At 51.0% G+C, this 21,022-nt stretch overlaps 1 long non-coding RNA gene across 1 annotated transcript in view; it reads right to left on the bottom strand.

Moving 5' to 3' along the window:
- Positions 1-21,022, bottom strand: part of LOC144112089 (uncharacterized) — a 66,403-nt gene that overhangs the window by 20,854 nt on the left and 24,527 nt on the right. The window contains exon 2 of the long non-coding RNA XR_013310194.1: positions 18,610-18,672. This is a non-coding gene — a long non-coding RNA (uncharacterized LOC144112089). The remainder of the gene's footprint in view (positions 1-18,609; positions 18,673-21,022) is intronic.

Below are 21,022 nucleotides of genomic sequence, written 5' to 3'. Positions count from 1 at the left end.
GCACGATCCCACAGCAAGGCCGGCAGGATCTCCGGACAGGCAGCACCTAGCCTGTTCCCGGCACGGCGCCCGCACTCCGAAGCAGCGAGCGACAGGCAGGAGACACGAGACAGCAGGCTCCTGGTTGAGCAGAACTGGGCGAGGACGGCTTCCCCAGGCCTGGTCACCCGGGTTCAGGAAGCCGTTCAGCCGTGACCTCGCCTGCTCCAGTTGCTCGAGCTCGTCTCCTCGTGCCGTTCGCGCCGCCGCCCCGCGTCTCACTTCCTTTTCTTCACCTTGCTTCTCCCGCCCTGAGCGAGCGTCAGGCCGCCGCTAGAGCTGAGGGCGCTGGTGGCGCATCACAAATATGCCCCCCCTTTGAGAAGTTTTTTTTTCCGAAAAAAAAACTTGCACCAAGCACTGGTCGGCGGACTGCACCACACACACTGAACACTTTCCCACGCGCACCACCGTTCACTGGCTGTCATGTTGCACACACACAAAACACACAACAAAAATGTAACTACACAGGCACCACCAAGGAAGTTCACACAAAAAGATTGGTACCCGACCAGTCAATAGAACGTCACAGCGATAGAGTTCTCACAGGGTCATGACCGGCTTAAATAATCGGCACCAACGTTATCAGAGCCTTATATGTTCAACCCGGAAAGTATATTCCCTGTAGCACCAGGACTCCCATCGTCGCACACGGCTATTTAAATGCTTCGCCTGCGTCAAGTATTGAAGGGGCTGATGAGTCTGTCTGGGATAGTAAAAGTGCGACCATTACAAGAAATATGAAATTTGCCGACCCGCCCAGATTAGTGCTAAGCATTCTCGTTCGATGGCGGAATAGTGTGTTTCGCGCTGAAGCACAGCTGCCTGCTGGCATACGCCACAGGATGAAGCGTACCGTTGTGTTCTTGCAAAAGAACTGCACCTAGACCCTTCCCAGAGGGCGTCGGTACGGAGAATGAACTCCTTTGCGAGATCAGGCGCCCGCACAACTGGTCGGGAGGCAAGAGCTTGTTTCAAGGTTCGAATGCCTTTTCGCGCTCGGGAGTCCAATGCACATGATTACTCTCTGCTTTCCGTGTAAGTTCAACCAAAGGCTGGGCCTTGGCAGCGTAGTGAGGTATTAAGCCCCGGTAGTACCCAGCCAAACTAGAAAAGACCTAACCTGCTTCTTAGTTTCCGGTTTAGGTGCCTGTTCCAATTTGGTGACAATTGACTCTACTGGGCGAATCACTCCCTCACCCAACAAATGTCCCAAGAAGACCACGCGGCTCATACCAAGCTCGCATTTTGAGGTTTTACTGTGAGGCCTGCCTGTCTGATACGCCTGAACAATTCTCGGAGAGTATCAAGTGCTCCTCCCACGTCGAGGTAGCCACCAAGACGTCATCTATGTAATGGATCACATTAGGTAGACCTGCCAGAAGGCTTCTCATAAGGCGGGTAAAAATTGCGGACGCGGTCTTAATTCCAAAGGGCATGAAGGCGAACTGATAGTGGCCTGATTGGGTGGAAAATGCTGTAACTGGCCTGGACGCAGTACTGAGTGGCACTTGCCAATAACCTTTGGTGAGATCTAGTTTTGAAAAAAAACGTCTTGGTGCCGACCTCGGCAAACATAACAGCAGTCCTTGGAATGGGCTCGCCATCGTCCACCAATATGCTATTAATCCGACGAAAGTCAATGCACGCACGATACGTTTTGTCAGGTTTCTAACTAAGACAAGTGGAGAGTTGTAAGGGGAATGGGAGCGTTCTACAACCCCAAGCCTCAACATGTCTGCTACCTCCTTCTCGACAACCTCACGCAAAGCAAATGGTAATGGATACTGCGGGGGTGTTGACAGGCGCACTCGTCGTTAATTCCAAGTGGCACTCAATTAAATTAGTATGGCCTGGAACCTCTGAAAAAAATGTCGCGGTGAGCCTCCAGCAATCTATCTAGTGCGGCTAACTGCGTCTCATTCAAAGTTTGAGCTCGCTTGATAGCTCCAATCCCAGGACCAGGATTCGCACTGAAGGTTGGCACTGGAGTTTCTGCCTCCACTTCTCAACGACCACGAACGATGACGCTTGGAGGGCATTCCACTGGCTGGCGTTCTTCATAGCGTTTTCAACATGTTTATATGAAACAACTTTTTGCTGGGGCCCACGTCAAGCTAGTAATCGACTTCGTTCTTTTGCCGGTGACCGCAAAAGGGCCTGTCCAATGCATGATGAGCTTGTTATGAGAAGCGGGTAGAAGGATTAGCGCTCGATCACCAACCTTCAGTTTCCTATTAGAGGCGCGCCTATCGTGGTACATCTTCTGTGACCTCTGCGCCCTCATTAAATTTTGGTGTGCGAGCTTCAGCGTGCCTTCTAGACGCTCCCTCAGATCTAGCACATAACCATACGTTGTCCTGACAGTGTCAGACAGGTTTCCGGCTGTCCAGAGCTCTTTTAGAATGGTAACTGGCCCTCGGACTTGGCGACCGTAGATGAGCTCAAATGGGGAAAACCCCAGGCTAGCTTGCGGTGCTTCTCTGTAGGCGAAGAGCAGTGGAGCAAGATAACGGTCCCATGCCTTGGGGTGTTCTTGGCACAACTTCTGTAGCATGCTCTTCCAGGTCCCATTAAACCGCTCCACAAGACCGTTGCACATAGGATGGTATGGTGTCGAACTTAAATGTTTTATAGCTAGCAAATCGTTCACTTCTCGCATAAGTGCAGATGTGAAACACGAAGCCCGATCACAAAGGACCTCCAGTGGGAACCCAATACGGGAGAACATCTCGAGAAGGCCTTCCGCCACAGTGGCTGAATCGATGGCAGGAAGGGCTACCGCATCGGGATACCTGGTGGCAAAATCCACCAACGTGAGGATGTATCGGTTCCCTCTAGATGAGGTTGGAGTCAAAGGTCCAATGATGTCCACCGCCACCCGCTCAAAAGGTGTGGCAATAATAGGCATACGTCCTAATGGAGCGTTGCCCAGCTTTCCTTTCGGCACAGTCCGCTGACAGGCGTCGCATGACTTCACAAACCTTTTGATGTCGGCTTGTACCCCTGGCCAGTAGAAGTCACCCAGTACTCTCGCCGTAGTTTTCTTTACACCCTGATGACCGGCAAGAGCACTCTCATGCGCCTGCACAAGGACCTGATGGCGCACGCTCTTCGGAACCACCGCCTGTTCAATCGTTTTGCCAGGGCACACTTGATACGTCCGGAACAATACGCCGTCAACCAGATGGAAGGTGTGGGAGGACTCGGCTTTGCCGGGAAAGGTTGTCCCCAGTTTCTTCCGACACAGGTCTAAACTAGTGTCCTCTTCTTGTTTCTTGCGGAACGCCAGGCGAGACACGTGGACCGCGCTCTGAGAGAGATCCAAGATAGTCTCCGAAGCTTTCGCCGCCACAGCTGTGCAAGGAGCGTTGGCCTGCGTAGCCGGTGCAGAATTGGTCCCCTGGTCCGCTGAGACTGATGAACAATTATTTGAGTTCTCCAAGAAAGGAACACGTGCACCCGGGACATTGCCAATAACCACGTCGTACAAAGGCGTCGGTAAGCACCTTGCAATAGCCTTGCCCGTAAAGTACGGTGATGTGACGATCACCTCCGCCTCAGGAGCTTCTATGGTGGAACCATCCGCCAAAAGCAATGTCGCTCTTTTCCCAGTATAAGCTGCCTCGGGCACGAGGGCCTGGCGTACGACGATGCTGTTACTTCCAGTGTCCCGTAGCACTGACACTCTTTGTCCAAACACTTCCCCGTGCACCACCGGCATGCTGGCAATCGGTGGAGAGGGTCTGTGAACAGGATCTGCCGCTTGGACATCTAAACGCTCTCTTCCCGGCTGTGAATCAGGGCAAGAACCTTGGGGTGACATGAAACATGCGGATGTCTCCCGGTCACTTGAACTGCAGCTCCGGCATGATTGTAAGTCGTGTCCAGACTTGCGGCAGAATGTGCAATATCGGGCCTTCGGCTTCGAAAGGCAATCGGAAGACCTGTGTCCGACCTTCTCGCAGATGAAACATCGAATTTGTGACTTGGGATTAGGAACCGTGATTGTAGGCCTCACTGAACTCTGCTCACTCCGGTCTTTGAAAGTTGCAAGGTTATTCTGTCTCTGAGCCTCCAGGAAATGGTCGGCGGCCTCAACAATCTTTTCAACCTTTTTACAATCCCTTTCTCGTAGAAACAATACTAAACGATTGTGGCAGTTGCTTATAAACTGCTCAGCAACAATCATATCGCGCACCACCTCAAAGGTGCGGCCTTCTCCCCGCATTTCTATCCAGCGGTCAAAGAAACAAAAGCCTCGTGGCATACTGGGAGGCTGTCTCGTCATCGTGAGGCTTGCTCTGCCGAAATCTCTCCCTATAGCCTTCAGCGGTAAAACGAAATCTTCGTAGCAGGGCAAGTTTCGCTTTATCATAATCCATGGAGTCCTCTGGAGATAGCCGACCAAAGACTCTAAGAGCTTCCCCGCCGAAACAGAGGCTCAAAGCCGTGGCCCACTTCTCCTTCGGCCACCCTTGCCCTGTGGCGACATGTTCAAAACGCTTCAAATACGCGTCCAAATCATCTCGTGCCTCATTAAACGTTGGTATCAGGCCATGTGGGCTAATGGGAAAAACGGTTGAAGCACTACGCTCCGCACTTTCAGCGTTTGGATTAGGAGGAGGATTTTCTCTTTCTGATAGTTTAACTGGAAGCTGTAAATTCTGCGCTTCTCGCTCTATGTTCTGTGCTTCGAGCTCCAAACGCCGCTTTGTGGCTTCCCGATCCGCAGCTCTCTCCTCTCGTGCCTTGCTCAATCCCTCCTCTACCCACTCGCGCAACTCGCGTCCCTGCAAACCCAGGCGCTCTCCTACCGCGAGAAAATCTGCAGCACTCATTCTGTCTTATGAACTCTGTTAACTGGTAAACGCTGCTCGGCCTGGTCCTGTCGTAGCGGACGCCAAATTTGTGAGGGGAAAAGGCCCCCAGCAGGTTCGAGCGTCCTCCGAGTTGGGGCCCCGGAGGATCCAGAAAAGTCGTCCCAGACCGTGCACGTCCGTAGATGTAACAAAAATGGTTTACTTAATATAGGAGAGCAGTCACTGATGAGTATTGAGCTGTGCGGCCGAGGGTCGAGGAGTGGCTCCGGTGTGAGGTTCCGCGGCCCGTCGCCGGAAAGGCGCCGGGGCCAGGTACCTCCGCAGGGTTGTTCTTCCTGCGGCCGGAAGCCGGGCGCGGAGCACCAGCACCGGTGGCGCTGACGACGCACCAGAAAGGTGACGGCCTCCCAGGTCTGGACACCCGGGCACGGCCAGGAAGGCACCCTTTCACGGCAGGGGGTCCCAGCCGCGGGACGGCAGGCACGATCCCACAGCAAGGCCGGCAGGATCTCCGGGCAGGCAGCACCTGCCTGTTCCCGGCACGGCGCCCGCACTCCGAAGCAGCGAGCGACAGGCAGGAGACACGAGACAGCAGGCTCCTGGTTGAGCAGAACTGGGCGAGGACGGCTTCCCTAGGCCTGGTCACCCGGGTTGAGGAAGCCGTTCAGCCGTGACCTCGCCTGCTCCGTTGCTCGAGCTCGTCTCCTCGTGCCGTTCGCGCCGCGCCCCGCGTCTCACTTCCTTTTCTTCACCTTGCTTCTCCCGCCTGAGCGAGCGTCAGGCCGCCGCTAGAGCTGAGGGCGCTGGTGGCGCATCACAACGAAGAAAGATGGCACCCTCAGGTTCTGTGTGATTGGAAGACGCCTCAATAATGTCACTAAAAAGGATGTGTATCCTCTGCCACGAAGTAATGACTCCCTAGACCGCCTGCGCCATGCCACCTACTTTTCATCCCTTGACCTCCGCAGTGGGTATTGACAAATAGAGGTCGACAAACGCGACCGAAATAAGACCGCCTTTATTACTCCTGACGGTTTGTACAAGTTTAAGGTGCTCCCTTTTGGCTTGTGCTCGGCCCCTGCCACATTCTTACGAATGATTGACACTGCGCTGCCTGGCCTGAAGTGGCAGTCGTGCCTCGTATATCTCGAAGATGTTGCGATCTTCTCTGACACGCTCGATGAGCACCTGAAACGTTTTGTGTGCTGTTGTCGAGGCCATACGTTCCGCTGGTCTCTCTCTCAAGCCAGAAAAATGTCACTTTGCGTTTCACGAGTTAGTTTCTTGTTCACATTGTCAGCGCTCGTGGTGTTAGATCAGACCCCGAAAAGACGGCCGCCTTAGCTACCTTCCCCAAGCCAACAGACACACTGAGCCTGCGTCGTTTCTTGTGCCTTTGCGCGTACTATGGCCTGTTTGTTCACAATTTCTCCAAGCTAGCAGAGCCTCTGACTCGCCTGAAGAAAGACGCTGAACCCTTCTTTGGGGGCGAGGACCAGGAAAGAGCCTTCACGGAACTCAAGTCCCGTCTCCAATGATCGCCCGTGCTTGGCCACTTCGACGAAGAGGCCGACACGAAATTGCACACTGTTGCCAGCAACGTTGGTGTCGGTGCGATCCTTGTTCAGCAGCAGGATGGAAAGAATGCGTGATTGCTTACGCCAGTCGCACTTTATCCCGTTTCGAAGTCAATTATTCCACCACGGAAAAGGAATATCTGGCTGTGTTGTGGGCAGTTACGACATTTCGACCGTACTTGTGTGGCCGCCCGTTCCGGGTCGTGAGTGACCATCATTCACTATGTTGGCTGGTGAACCTAAAAGACCCTACGGGGCGGCCTGCTGAATGGAGCCTTCGTTTACAAGAATTTGATGTCACCATCGTGCACAAGTCTGGCCAGAAGCACAGTGATGCTGACTATCTCAGTCCCACGGACGAGTCCGACGACGATTCCGCTTTTCTCGGTGCTGTGACGACATCCATCCTTGCCCGCCAACAGAGGGACGACTCCGGACTGCGGCCCTTCACCGAGTACCTCGAAAGAACCACTCTATGATCACCTCGACTGGTCAAGCGCGGCTGTCATCGTTTTGCTTGCGCGATGGTGTCCTCTACAAAAAGAACGATGGCCCAATGCACTCTATCTGCTTGTAATGCCTACAACGCTTCGTGACGAAATTCTGCGTGCGTGCCATGACGACCTACCCTCGGGCCACCTCGGGTTTTCCCGCACGTTAGCGCGCATACGCCACAAGTATTACTGGCCCAGGCTTGCTGCGGTTGTCCACCGCTACGTGCGAACCTGTCGTGAGTGTCAGCGCCGGAAGACGCCGCCGACTAAATCAGCCGGGCTCCTGCGGCCTATCGATCCCCCGCGCCTCCCATTTCAAAAGGTCGGCATGGACTTACTCGGCCATTTCCGGCGTCTTCAGTGGGTAACCGCCGGTATATTGCTGTTTCCACTGACTACCTTAGCCGTTACTGTGAGACCAAGGCCCTTCCCCGTGACACCGCCGCCGGAGTTGGTCATTTTTTGATTCACAACATTTTGCTTCGTCACGGAGCCCCAACAGTCGTAATAACTGACAAGGGCACCGCGTTTACGTCGGCACTTAGGAGCGAGGTACTTCGACTCAGTGGCACCAGCCATCGCAAGACTACAGCTTATCATCCGCAAACAAACGGACTGACTGAGCGGCTTAACAAGACAATTGCCGATATGCTATGTATGTCAACGATGACCATGCGAACTGGGGCCGGATACTGCCTTACATCACGCTGGCGTACAACACTGCGCTCCCCGAAACGACGCGCTTCACTCCGTTTCATTTGGGTGCATGGTCGCGAAGCCTTGACCATGCTGGACACCATGCGTCTTTCGGATCCTACTCCCTCTTCTGTCGGGGACGCTGAACAATTTATTCGTGACGGCGAAGCCGAACGCTTAGTTGCTCGACAGCTAATCCGGTGCCAACAACAACGCGACGCCGAGCGCTACAACCTCCGCCGCAGGGAGGTGATTTACACACCCGGTGACCAAGTCTGGGTATGGAGTCCGATCCGTTTGCGAGGGCGCTCTGAGAAGCTTCTTCGCCGTTACTTTGGTCCATACCAGGTGTTACGCCGCCTCAGCGCGGTGACCTACGAGGTGCTCCCTCAAGGAACTGTCCGGTCGTCTCGACAACAGACGTCTGAAGCAGTCCACGTGGAGCGAATGAAGCCGTATTACTCCCTTTAGCCCCTTTCCACGAAGACACTCGCGCCGCTACCTTCCGCCTTACGTGTGGCTTTTCCCCTCGCGTGCGGCATCGAGTCGAAGCCTCTTTGAAGGAAGGGGGACAATGCCACACTGCTCACTAGGGTGCCTCGATGCCAGCGTCGGGGTGGAGACAAATTCAGCGGCGCCGCCATATGGAATCACACGGGATCAGCGGCGCTAGCGTTTGTAACGGCGCCGTTCATGCTCTCGGCGCGCTTCAAAGTGCTTTAACTTGAACGGCCTTTTGCAGCGAGAGCTACACAGGGCTACCAGTCGAGCATTTCGCGGTACATGGGAGAGTCCATTTGTGATTCAATATGTCGGGTTGTCTCCACCCTGAACGACGGCGCTGGCATTGAGGCACCCTACTGCTCACATTCTGCTGACGCCACCTGGTGGCCGATCCTGTATTCCAGCGCGTGGGCGAACGTCTTCTTTTGTCTCGAACGAGCGTGGCTATTTTGCAAACCTCGCCCCAGTAAACTACTGTGCTTCCCGCGTCCTGCTACGTTTGCCGGTGACAATAATAATGGGTTCATACCAATACCAGAGGAATGGGTAAATCTCGACATCACATTCATAGATCGCTGGAAGTCTGTACTCCACTCCTGGGGTAGTGGTGCAGCAGTTAAGCGACGCGCCACGGCTCTGGGATGGCAGGCGCTGCCACCAGGGGCGCTTGTGAGACACCCAGGCTGCTCTTTGCTATCAACCTCTCAGCACCAATCATTACTTTTATGTGTTTTTCCGCTACCCGTAACTTTCCTTGAGCGAACAGTTGGCTTGGGAGTTGCCTATTGCCGGTACTCAAGCGCGTCAACACACAAGTTCATCCACATTATTCAACGTGCAGTGGATTTGTGTGCTTCATGAAAGTTCAGCAGACAAGTGTGCCCACCCACGCCTTTTGTTACAAATTGTACAGCCACCTTTTAACCTTTTCACTCCCTTGAATCAAATACGTCTGCTGAACTTCTTCGTTTCTGTCGCGTCTCGTGTTGCTGAGAATCGTTCTAGAGGAACTGAAAGAGTGTGCGTGGCCAGTTTGCAGTAGTTTGATTGCCTTTTTCTGAACTCTGAATTTCTGCTTATAGAATTGTACCTGTTCTAGTGGTTCTAAATCAAAATGCGTTCATGGGCAATGCAAGAAAATTATTATGTATGAATTCCTTTGTGTTTTTTTTCGCCTATTTGCTGTTATGTTACGATTTTCTTTCAGTGTCGAGAAAGGCTTGAGTTGTATGCCATTTCCTTCTTCTCTACTCTTCTCAGTCACGTTTCCTGCAGGACCTAGCATCCTTGTAATAACGTGAAAATTGCGTTTTGAGCTTGCATTGAAAGTTTTTCAGTTAACTCAATAGTGAGACAAGAACATACGTTTGAATTTGCGTCGAGAGATGTGTATTTTACTGTCATCTGCAGTACGGGGTTTTTCATGTTCTTGGAGCATTTCAGCATTTTTATACTAGCAGTAATCAAGAAATTTTCAACTGGAATGCTGTGAAGTGAAGGCCCTTATCTAATTTCCTTCACGCCGCGTGCAAGTATTGTGACATTCCGTGTATGCTACGAGGATCCACGTTCGACGGCGCGGCGTAGACGGAGACCCGTGACAGCGGCATCATCAATTACCCAGCCATGCTCTTTGAGTGACGACCAGAAAAACCGGTCCCGCCGCCGCCCCGGGGAAACAGGCTTTATCCTCCCCAATTTCCGGGCCACTGGGACAACATTATTTCCCTCCCCCCCCCCCCTTTGTCGTGGGCTATCGCCGGGAAGGCACCCACAGCTTCCCAGAAGGGCCGTGACGGACACCTGTCTGACAGACAGGCAGTACTCGCCAAGAATGTGGAAAGACAGGCGCTAGTGAATTAGCTCCGAAGAGAGAGCCTGTGTATACTCTCACTTGAGAGAGAGTGGTGGCGTTTTTGTTGTTTATTTAGTTTGTATTGTTAACAGACTCTGGGGTCGAGGCTAAGCCCAGCCCAAGGAGTGGTCCCCATCTCGCATGTTATTTTGGATTGGAGAATTGATGCTTTGGGCGGGCCACTGGAAATGACCGCCCTTAGTCCTTTGTTGATCAAGTGCTTAAAAGCGCATGTAAACGGATGCAGTTCAGTCTGAGCTGGGGCTTCATGCTTAGCATGAAATGTGATGCTACTTAGGCACTAACCTGCCCGGTCGATGAGTAAAGTAGTGCAAAGTTTGTTCTGTTGTAAAATTATGCTCTGCTGTCATCATCTACAAGCTCGCCTCCTGTTCATCTTCCAAGCCGAACGACACTAGAGGAAGGGTTTGGGAACCATCCTCGAAGAAACGGACGACTATTGAAATTCTACTGCATACACGCTCAAGACGACATCATTCGCCTAGAGGGCCTTCAGCGCCGAAGCCCCGACGGCGTGCAGCTTCTGCCAGCAACCGCTCGAGCCCAACTCCGGAGCCACTCCATCGCCCCCATGAAGTCGTCGGCACGTAAGCTCGGACGCCCCAGCCTCTGATGTATAATCTTCATCATGTGTAATTATTGAATATACCTGTTTGTTTAAACTGAGCCATACGGTGTCTCTTTGCCTCTCCGTCCCGTGTGGACCTGCGCATTATGGGGGTCATCACACTGGTGTCAGAAGTGGGGTCTCAAAAGCAAATGTCCTCTGAATGCTGTGACATTCATGACTTCAAAATTGTAATCAAAAGGGAATCAAGGAACTGATTGTGGGACTTTTACCCCCATTTGAGAGGCTTGAGGCACTGGAGGGCTTGAAAAAAAAAAATGACTGTATCTGAGGGAGCTCCCACTCCACAGCCGTCGCTCGGAGCAAGCATGCTGGCATTAGGAAGCGTCATTCCGACGTTTACGAGAGATAAGACAGGGGTTCCAATCTGCGATTTCTTTTCTATGCTAGAAGAGATTGGGAAAATGGGGGGATGGTCCGATGCTCAAATGCTGGGAATGGCGAGGTGTAAGATGGCAGGAGCTGCTCATGATTTTGCCTGGCGAGACGAAAAAGTAAAATCCACAAAATCATTTGCGGAATTTAAGAAGCTCGCGTTTGAGCATTTCGACACTGAACCACGTCACGTGCGGGTACAGAGGTTCCGTGACGCCGGACAGATGGTAGGGGAGGACGTGCGAACATTTGCGTCGCGGCTTCAGCGCTTAGCGCGCGATACGTTAAGCAGGGAGGAGGAAGGAGACCAGCTTAAGAAGAAATACGCGGAGGATATACTTAAACAGGAAATGACCGCTTTGTTCGTGGCTGGTCTGCAAGACCCCGTGCGCCGGTTCGTGCTCTCGCGCAAGCCGAGCAATTTCGACCAAGCCGTGGAGGCCGCATTGGATGAGGAACAAAATGAGGCGTTAACGACAGCCGCAGCGAGAGTACGCGTCATAGAGAGAGCGGTGCTCAACCCTGAGGTTGCTCTCTTGACAGAGCGGTTAGATCGCTTAGAACAGCTGCTATCTCAGCAGGTAGAATGCCAGGTTGAAGCGCGCGCTCAACAGCGCCCATTCGCTGGAAACCGGAGACCGCCACAAAGCTACAGGCGCGGTATGCGAGATTTTGAAGAAATCGTATGCTTCGCTTGCCAGGGTCGCGGACACATCGCCAGGTTCTGCCAAAACGTGCGCCGTGGGGAGCCACAAAGAGAAGCAGGCGAGACACGCCCTAAGCAAGCCTACAGCGGGGCTCCAGATACCGAGTCAAAAAACTAGTTAGTCCTCCCCAGCCTGAGGAGCGTGGGGAGGGAGCAGTAGATGATGAGGTGGTGGTAGTTTGTGTGGCCGACGAGGCATGCCCTGTTGTGCGTTGCAAGTTAAATGGTTGTTGTATGGAATTGTTGATAGATACGGGGTCAAAGGTGACATTGCTTAAGGAGAGCAGTTGTAACACGCTTCGAAGGAAGGGGGACCGCGAGGTGTTGGAAGCGTCTGGTGGTATGGCAACCAAATTTGTAGGCATAACGGGGGATCCTCTTGGCATAAGTGGACTCTACCGGTTACACTTCTCTCTCGGCGGAATTGCATTGGAGCACCCCTGCTACGTATGCCCGGACACGGTGTCTCTGCCAAACGGAGTGTCAGGTATATTAGGGCAGGATTTTTTGAGAAAAGGGAAGGTAGTAGTCTCATTCTCTGAGGAAGAGGTTAATGCGGGCGGCTCAAAAGTTCCGTTTTTGAACAGGAGAGGGGCTGAGATTCGCATTACCGATATTGACACCCGTCAAACAGTGGGATCATTGGAGAAGGTATATTCGCGGGTTGCCGTCCGGCTGGTCGAGGAGGCGGTCGTCCTTCCTTGGTCGGAGCACATTTTGTACGCGTTTGTGCCTTCAGATGTAGAGAGCGGCGCCGTGGGAGTGCTTGAGCCGGTCGAATCTCTCAGCAATGGCCTGAAGGCAGCCGCGTGCCTCGTGACAGTTAATGACGCCCACAGAGTGCCCCTACGGGTGGTTAACTGTAGCCAGCAGCCACTGAGCCTTCCCAAGAACAAAACATTGGCTTTCTTCACCTCTGCGATAGAGCAACGTGAGCCCACCGATACGGTACTCGCAACTGTAGAGCATGCTAGTCCTTCGGCTGCTCCAAAGGTGTCGTTCGATCTTTCTCACGTAAAATCCAGGGAGAGGGAGGCTCTGGCTGGTTTGCTGAACGACTACTCGGAGGTATTCGCCGCGTCCAACCTGGATTTGGGCTGCTGTGGCGTTATAAAGCACAGGATAGAAACCGGCACTTCATCGCCCGTTTACCAGCGTGCGTACAGGATTCCTTACTCCCAACGTGAGGAGATGGAGCGGCAGGTGCAGGACCTGATTGATCGCGGCATTGTCGAACACTCAAAGTCACCCTGGGGAGCACCAGCACTATTGGTGGAAAAGCCAGATGGCTCGTATCGATTGGTAGTGGACTACCGCAAACTAAATGCCGTAACTCGCATCGATCCATACCCCATCCCCAATATACAGGAGACGCTTTCTCAGCTGGGCTCTGCCAGGTACTTCACGGTAGTGGACATGGCGGCGGGATTCTGGCAGATAGCAATGGATCCGGCAGATGCCGAGAAAACGGCATTCAACACGCCCTCAGGGCACTATGAATGGAAAAGAATGCCGATGGGTCTGGCCAACAGCCCTGCTGTCTGGCAGAGAACCGCTGATGTTATCCTGGCAGGTCTTCTGGGGAGGCTGTGCTTCGTGTATATGGATGACATTATCATATACAGTGGCAGTTTTGATAACCATTTGCGCGATATTGAGCAGGTTTTGGTGCGACTAAGAGCAGCGGGTCTCAAACTGAAGCCCTCTAAGTGCCAATTCCTCAAAAACGAGGTGAAATACCTCGGGCACGTTGTTTCAGCTGACGGCGTGCGACCGGACCCTGAGAAACTAAGGTGTGTCTCGGATTTTCCATCCCCGACTAGCGTCCGCCAGGTCCGGCAGTTTCTCGGCCTGATCGGTTACTACCGAAGGCACATAGAGGAGTTCGCCAAGCTCGCTAAGCCGCTCACCGCCTTAACAGCCAAAAATGTCGCCTTTCGTTGGGACGAAAACGCGGAGAATGCTTTTGGGGCCCTGAAAAGGAAGCTAATGAGTGCACCGCTGTTACGCCACCCGGATTTTAGTTTGCCCTTCGTTATGGCCACAGATGCGTCAAAGTTCGCAGTGGGTGCCGTGCTATCTCAGGTTATCGAGGGCAAAGAACATCCCGTTGCTTTTGCTAGCCGACAGCTGAGCCCCACAGAGCAAAAGTACGGAGCTACGGAAAGGGAGTGCCTCGCCGTTGTCTGGGCAGTAAAGCACTTCAGATGCTACCTTTACGGCCGCAAATTCAAGCTAGTCACAGACTGCCATCCTCTGAAATGGGTGATGAGTGTCAGGGACCCTAGCTCGCGACTCGCTAGATGGAATCTACACCTGCAGGAATACTGCTTTGAAGTTGAGCACAAGTCAGGAAAGACGCATCTGAATGCTGATGCACTCAGCCGCACAGCTGCCGTGGCAGCTATAGATGAGTTTGTCCCCGTAGTCGACCCCGCCGAATTACGCACAGAGCAGTGCAAAGATCCTGACCTGAAGCGAATAATCGAAAGCTTAGAGGGCGCACCGTCTCACCCCGAACAGCTGGGTTATTTCATGGGCAAAGACGGCACCCTGTGTCGGCGCACGAGGCCAACCAGGAAAGGGAGACCAGAGAAAACCGCTTGGGAGAGAGTCGTCATACCTCGGTCGTGGACAGAAAGGGTTCTTCGCGCGTTTCACGATGCGCCATGCGCCGGTCATTTTGGCGTAGCGAAGACACGCAGGCGTGTGGAGCGTTTGTACTTTTGGAGTGGCATGCGACAGGATGTTAGAGACTACTGTGCGAAGTGTCATTCCTGTCTCGAAAGAAAAACACCCAAGGGACGAAGACCAGCTCCAATTCAGCCGTTCCCTGAGGTTTCGGCTCCCTTCGAGCGGACAGGTATGGACATAATGGGCCCATTGCCCACGACCACTTCCGGAAACAAGTACATTTTAGTATTTGTCGACCACCTTTCAAAATACGCGGAAGCGGTAGCACTCCCAGATCAGAAGGCAGACACGGTTGCAAGAGCATTTGTCGAACAGATCGTGCTCCGACATGGACCCCCGAGGCAACTCTTGACAGATCGGGGAACGAACTTCGTGTCGCAGCTAATGAGGAGAGTTTGCGAGCTGCTTAAGATCGCTAAGAAGCAGACAACACCGTACCATCCGGCTTGCAACGGCGCGGTGGAGCGACTGAACCAAACCGTGGCCGGGTTCCTGTCGCATTTTGTTTCGCGCGACCAGCGGGACTGGGACTTGTGGCTCCCGTATGCAATGTTTGCCTACAATTCCGCAGCACACGAGAGCACGGGCGAATCGCCATTCTTTCTTCTCTACGGCCGAGACCCGGACCAGCCTAGTGAAGTGCCAGAGGGCCCCCGTCGTGTCCCATACGCTTCACTGGACGACTATAAGGTTGAGCTAGAATCGCGCTTGCAAGTGGCGAGGGACATCGCAAAGGAGTCCTTAAAGAAAGCGGCGAAGCGCAGGAAGGAGGTGCACGATCGCAGTGCTAGAGACGCGCCGTTTGATGTGGGGGACACCGTGTACATTGAAAACTGCCAAAGGCAGATTGGGCTAGCTCGTAAGTTCCAGACGAAGTGGAGAGGACCGTGCGAGGTTGTCGAGAAGCTTTCTCCGGTAAACTTCAGAGTCCGAGACGTGAACCGGCGTTTGATAAGGATACACGCAAATCGCCTCAAGTCGGCACCGGTTCAGTATTCACGAAATGAGGAAAGGGAAAGCGCGGATTTTGATGGGGACAGAAGTGAAGCGGAGCGCGCAGATAGTTCGCAAGAAACGCCCTCTCCTGCATCTGTTCGGCAGGCGCCAGAGGTGACGGCCAGAATGCCACCGGATTTACTTCATGCATTGCTAGAAGAAGAAGCGCGCGAGGTTGCCGCGCAGATAACGCCAGGAGAGGCTCCTGCCACGAGCCCTCGCGAGTCCCAAAGCAGACAAAGGGGCACAGACTTACTTAGTATGACTCATGAAGGCCGATATCCGCTGCGAAATCGGAAAGCTAAGTCGGACTAATGGCGTAAACAGAGCGGAGTTGTGAACTGGTTAGAATTGTGTGATGCCGCAGCTCATAACATTGCTATGTGCTTATGTGTTAAGTTATCGGAGTTGGTAGTTAAACCTTTCTGTCATTAAGTAACACCTTCACAGGAGAGCATGCGGAGCGCATGCAGAACCTGCCCTACTTCCTTTCGTTATCTATATTTTTGTCCGTGCCGTGATCGTGCTAGAAGTGGGAGCTCCTTTGTAACTGTGGTAAATTTATTTCGTCCAGTTTGGACTAGAAAGGAGAGGCTTGGGTGCTGAGTTTCATGTTTATCTGTAAAAGAAGATCAGTGCTGCCCCTGGAGACGCCAGTATTGACAGCGGAGGCATATGGTGTTGTGCAGTGGTGTTGAGTGCAGCGAAAAGTGTTTTGTCGGACGCACTGTGCGAGGCGATTCAGAAAGACAAGGGGAGCTGCGTGGACTCAAATGTTCGGGGAACATTCTTCTGGAGGGTGAGCGAGTGTGACATTCCGTGTATGCTACGAGGATCCACGTTCGACGGCGCGGCGTAGACGGAGACCCGTGACAGCGGCATCATCAATTACCCAGCCATGCTCTTTGAGTGACGACCAGAAAAACCGGTCCCGCCGCCGCCCCGGGGAAACAGGCTTTATCCTCCCCAATTTCCGGGCCACTGGGACAACATTATTTCCCTCCCCCCCCCCCCCTTTGTCGTGGGCTATCGCCGGGAAGGCACCCACAGCTTCCCAGAAGGGCCGTGACGGACACCTGTCAGACAGACAGGCAGTACTCGCCAAGAATTTGGAAAGACAGGCGTTAGTGAATTAGCTCCGAAGAGAGAGCCTGTGTATACTCTCACTTGAGAGAGAGTGGTGGCGTTTTTGTTGTTTATTTAGTTTGTATTGTTAACAGACTCTGGGGTCGAGGCTAAGCCCAGCCCAAGGGGTGGTCCCCATCTCGCATGTTATTTTGGATTGGAGAATTGATGCTTTGGGCGGGCCACTGGAAATGACCGCCCTTAGTCCTTTGTTAATCAAGTGCTTAAAAGCGCATGTAAACGGATGCAGTTCAGTCTGAGCTGGGGCTCCATGCATAGCATGAAATGTAATGCTACTTAGGCACTAACCTGCCCGGTCGATGAGTAAAGTAGTGCAAAGTTTGTTCTGTTGTAAAATTATGCTCTGCTGTCATCATCTACAAGCTCGCCTCCTGTTCATCTTCCAAGCCGAACGACACTAGAGGAAGGGTTTGGGAACCATCCTCGAAGAAACGGACGACTATTGAAATTCTACTGCATACACGCTCAAGACGACATCATTCGCCAAGAGGGCCTTCAGCGCCGAAGCCCCGACGGCGTGCAGCTTCTGCCAGCAACCGCTCGAGCCCAACTCCGGAGCCACTCCATCGCCCCCATGAAGTAGTCGGCACGTAAGCTCGGACGCCCCAGCCTCTGATGTATAATCTTCATCATGTGTAATTATTGAATATACCTGTTTGTTTAAACTGAGCCATACGGTGTCTCTTTGCCTCTCCGTCCCGTGTGGACCTGCGCATTATGGGGGTCATCACAGTATATAGGCACCATAGCTTGCGGATGCAATCGTAGAGATGTACTGCCTTTCATGCATTTCAAAGTGTATGGAATACCCTTAGGTGTAGTATAATTCTCAATAAGTTTTTTTCATGACAAAACTTTTTACCGACATTATTGCTTACCTAGGAATATGTATATATAAGTGTATGTATAACATAGATTCTTAAGGTGCGTATAGCATAGGCTAGATCCGCAGAATTATTTAGTATCCTACAACAGTTTCGCTTCGCAGTATTGAAAAACAGAGTAGGGCCATATAGTGATATGTTTATGGAAGGAAAAAAGTTTGAGATCAGATTTTAACAAAGCATGGCACATGGCCAAAGAGAGGCACAAGAAAGACTAGAAAGGACGAAGCACAAGACTGTTAATCTTTCAATATACACTTCCATCTAACCCAAAAGTTAACTGCGTTAAAGATAAATTCTAGGTGAAAAAATTTCTACGAACACAAAGGTTCCAGTGCACGTTGAAAAACCAAAACTTTGTCTTTAGTCGTAAAAAACATAGGCTAATTTTCACGGTGTTTACACTGGCGGCTACAGCGTGCTTTGCAGGAGTACCTTACAAAGAGTCGAAAATTTCGAACCACTTTCTTAAGAGCAAGCGTCTCTTTATTCAGCTGGACTAAATTCCTCTATTTCCGGAAAAACTTTTCTTTGAGGCCTGTATACTATTTGTATGGTTACTCACTAGTTTACGAAGTCGTTCTATAAATTTAACTGATTACATCAGAAAGGAGTCCTCAAACAACTTGTAGAAGGATGTGTGTGAAAAACATTACCGTGCCAGCAGTGTGTTCAACAGCGCAGCGGTGCCTGTACGTTTGTGGAGCGCAGCTACTATATATACAGACTCAGTTAAAGTTCAATGCACCTCAAGCGCCTTAAGTTGGCGTGAGTTGTGCGCCTTTGAAGTATGTATTTTTTTCCTTAGCATGTTGGCCTACGAAATAAGCAATGAACTAAAGAAATTTATCAGACAGATGGTATATGAATTTCAGGTGCTACAGAGACTGTGTATAATACAATTGAAGTTCAAGAAAGATTGAACCCTAACATACGCACTTTAACCAGCGCACTTGTTTAATATCTGGTTTTTCGCAGAGGCGATTTCTTTAGGAGTCAAGAAATACGTTTTCTGCATAGTTTGGAGATTGCTGCGCTGAAAGAGGATTTTAACGCATGCACTGTGCAGGCCATGTGCCAAATTAAAGCAGCCATCGTATCTTTCATAGCTGGTGTTGTAAAGGTGTAAATAAAAAGACGGATGCCAGAGAGCACATTATTTTCTACTCACTTTGTGATGCAAAGCTTTGTGGTCGCCTCTCTCGCCCCCTGATGTCGGAGTTTTCGCTTCCTCCTGGACAGAACATAGTGTAACTGTACCTTACCTACCTAACTCTCCTGGCCGACGCTTCTGGCCAACTATGGGAGCCGTTTCACGCATTTATAGTTTGGGCAACTGTAAACCCAAATAAAAACTTCGATCTCGTGACTTCTGGGTGCGTCATGATTCCCTGATAGAGGTTGGTAAAAGAAAGAGCGCACGCTATGCGATCCTGTATTGTCTGTAATGTATATAAGATGCCCACCTAGAGCATGCAGCTTAAGTGGTCGTGGATTCCGTAGTGAATAGGGCGACCTTTCTTTGGTGGCAATATCAATGTGTGGTGGGCCTTCGTAAGGCATAATGACGAAGTACGGCAGGGTTGGAGGCCATTGAGATAAGTGTTAGTGGAATGAGAAAAACATGGTAACTGTTAACAGATGTATCAGGAAATGTTGCCTCAAGAGAGAGTTCTGATGAAGTGAGTTTAATATACAAGAGAATATAACATAAAAATAAGGTGCTATACACGAACGTGTCATTTGGAGTCAGTGCTTGTGGCAGATCCGCCGCCACTAAACGATCCAGACACAAAATTCCAGCAGTCTTCTTGTTTCATATTCTCAACGCAACGGCTTTGAAAGGCCCAGCACGAAATGTTTTAACTCTGGAAAAATTTCTCGCTTCTATATCAGAGCTTTGGGTAGTTCGTGGCATGCGTGTCAACAGACTAAAGAGAAACTTTGCTTGTCCGAAGCATGAATATGGCTTGTGGCATGAGAGTCTCGTCTGTTTATATTTAAGAGACCTCCAATTCTCTACTGCATACTTAATTGATCAGACTTTTAAAAAGAGACTTCAACTTAACGGGCTAGTCCGAAACTGAGCGCTGGAATTGAAAAATTCGCCATTCAAATGGCAGCCATCTTATAAAAACCTTTTCCGCATAAATTGCTATTTGCAGCCGGTCAGGCTGAACTTTTCCGGCTGTTCAAATTTTCATGGTTCGGAGAATGAGGCCTTTGTATGGACCTATTTTGGTATCAAATTGAGAAATAACGTCAGCACGAGGTACCCTAAAGTGCGGAAATTTATGGGCGAAAAGGCTGAATACTCTTTATGACGCATATGTGCAGTTACGTCACTAAAGTTTATGGTACATACAATTTGAATTGATAAAAAGCGTTATGAAAAAGCATTTACAAGAAGGAAACGTATAAACTGCGAATGGGCTGTGCTCTGATTTTCATTCATGGCAAATGAGTGGCTGTAATATAACAAGGTTTGCTCACTATATTTTCCCGTTCACACAAATGCATAAAATGGAAAGTGTTGGTATGTGTTGCTCCATACATGAGGTCATTTTCTTTGCTTCTAATGTTGTGAAGCATGAGGCTTCGCAATGTTGTTAACATGAGGCCAGCATTTCAGTCCTCTGTATAGTAACGCCGCATAAATACAGTCGCTGTGATGACAGGCACAGCCGACTCCAAAGGAGTGCAAGGGCATGGGAGCTTCGTGCGGCGCAACCGAATCTTACTTGCTCCAATTAAGCATACCACGAAAGGTGAATTTTGGCTCATTTCTTTACGTAGACCGCTTTATTGCATTCGTCGGTAATGCCAGGGTAAACATGGAATACTTTTCTCGCCCCGTTTTTGGTACACAATTTTCTGTTAACGTTCCGGTGAACGAAAACGTGAAGACTTTTTCTACCCATACTTCTTTTACCCCAGTGCTGGGCACACCTTTATGTCAACGACGACGGTCAATATTACTTCGTGCTCCTGCATGAATATTTCTCTTTTCGGAGCCTTGTTTCTCGTCTAGCCTCCCCAGGATCCCCCAGGATTCATATGCTGCTAGATGTCTATCTATATAAGCGTTTTTTTTAAATCCTTTCATCTCTACCAGTGGCAGGTTGAAATTGGTAACATATGTCTCGTATTAAGTTCGACAACGGTGCCTATTTTGATCGTGCGCGTATAATGGAATCTTAGAGGGGGTGTGCGTTGAGTTGACAAGATCGAAAGCCACCGATGCCTTGTTTCCGCCCAAAGATGGCGCTGGTGCCATTTGTCGTCGTTTGCACAGACACAGACGATTCCGGGTTTTCATCATGCTTGGCTGATGAAGGTAAGTACCGTAGCCAATCTTAGCACGAAACCAGAGTTACATACCACATCATCAATTAGATATTTTCGAGAAAGTGCGACATTTATTAGTGATTACTTTTTTAAACAATGTTTCGACAATGTCATATTGCAACCAGCAAGCTTTGCGATGCCTTGTAGTGAACACAATAAATAATACATCGCAAAACATTCAGCTTGACAGTATCATCTAGAATAGCATGCAAAGATTGTCCTCTGGAAAACTACTA

This window comes from Amblyomma americanum, unplaced genomic scaffold (assembly GCF_052857255.1).
Source record: "Amblyomma americanum isolate KBUSLIRL-KWMA unplaced genomic scaffold, ASM5285725v1 scaffold_51, whole genome shotgun sequence".
In the NCBI taxonomy this organism is placed as follows: Eukaryota; Metazoa; Arthropoda; class Arachnida; order Ixodida; family Ixodidae; genus Amblyomma; species Amblyomma americanum.
The sequence above is the reverse complement of the archived record's forward strand: the minus strand, read 5'-3'. Positions and strand labels throughout refer to the sequence as shown.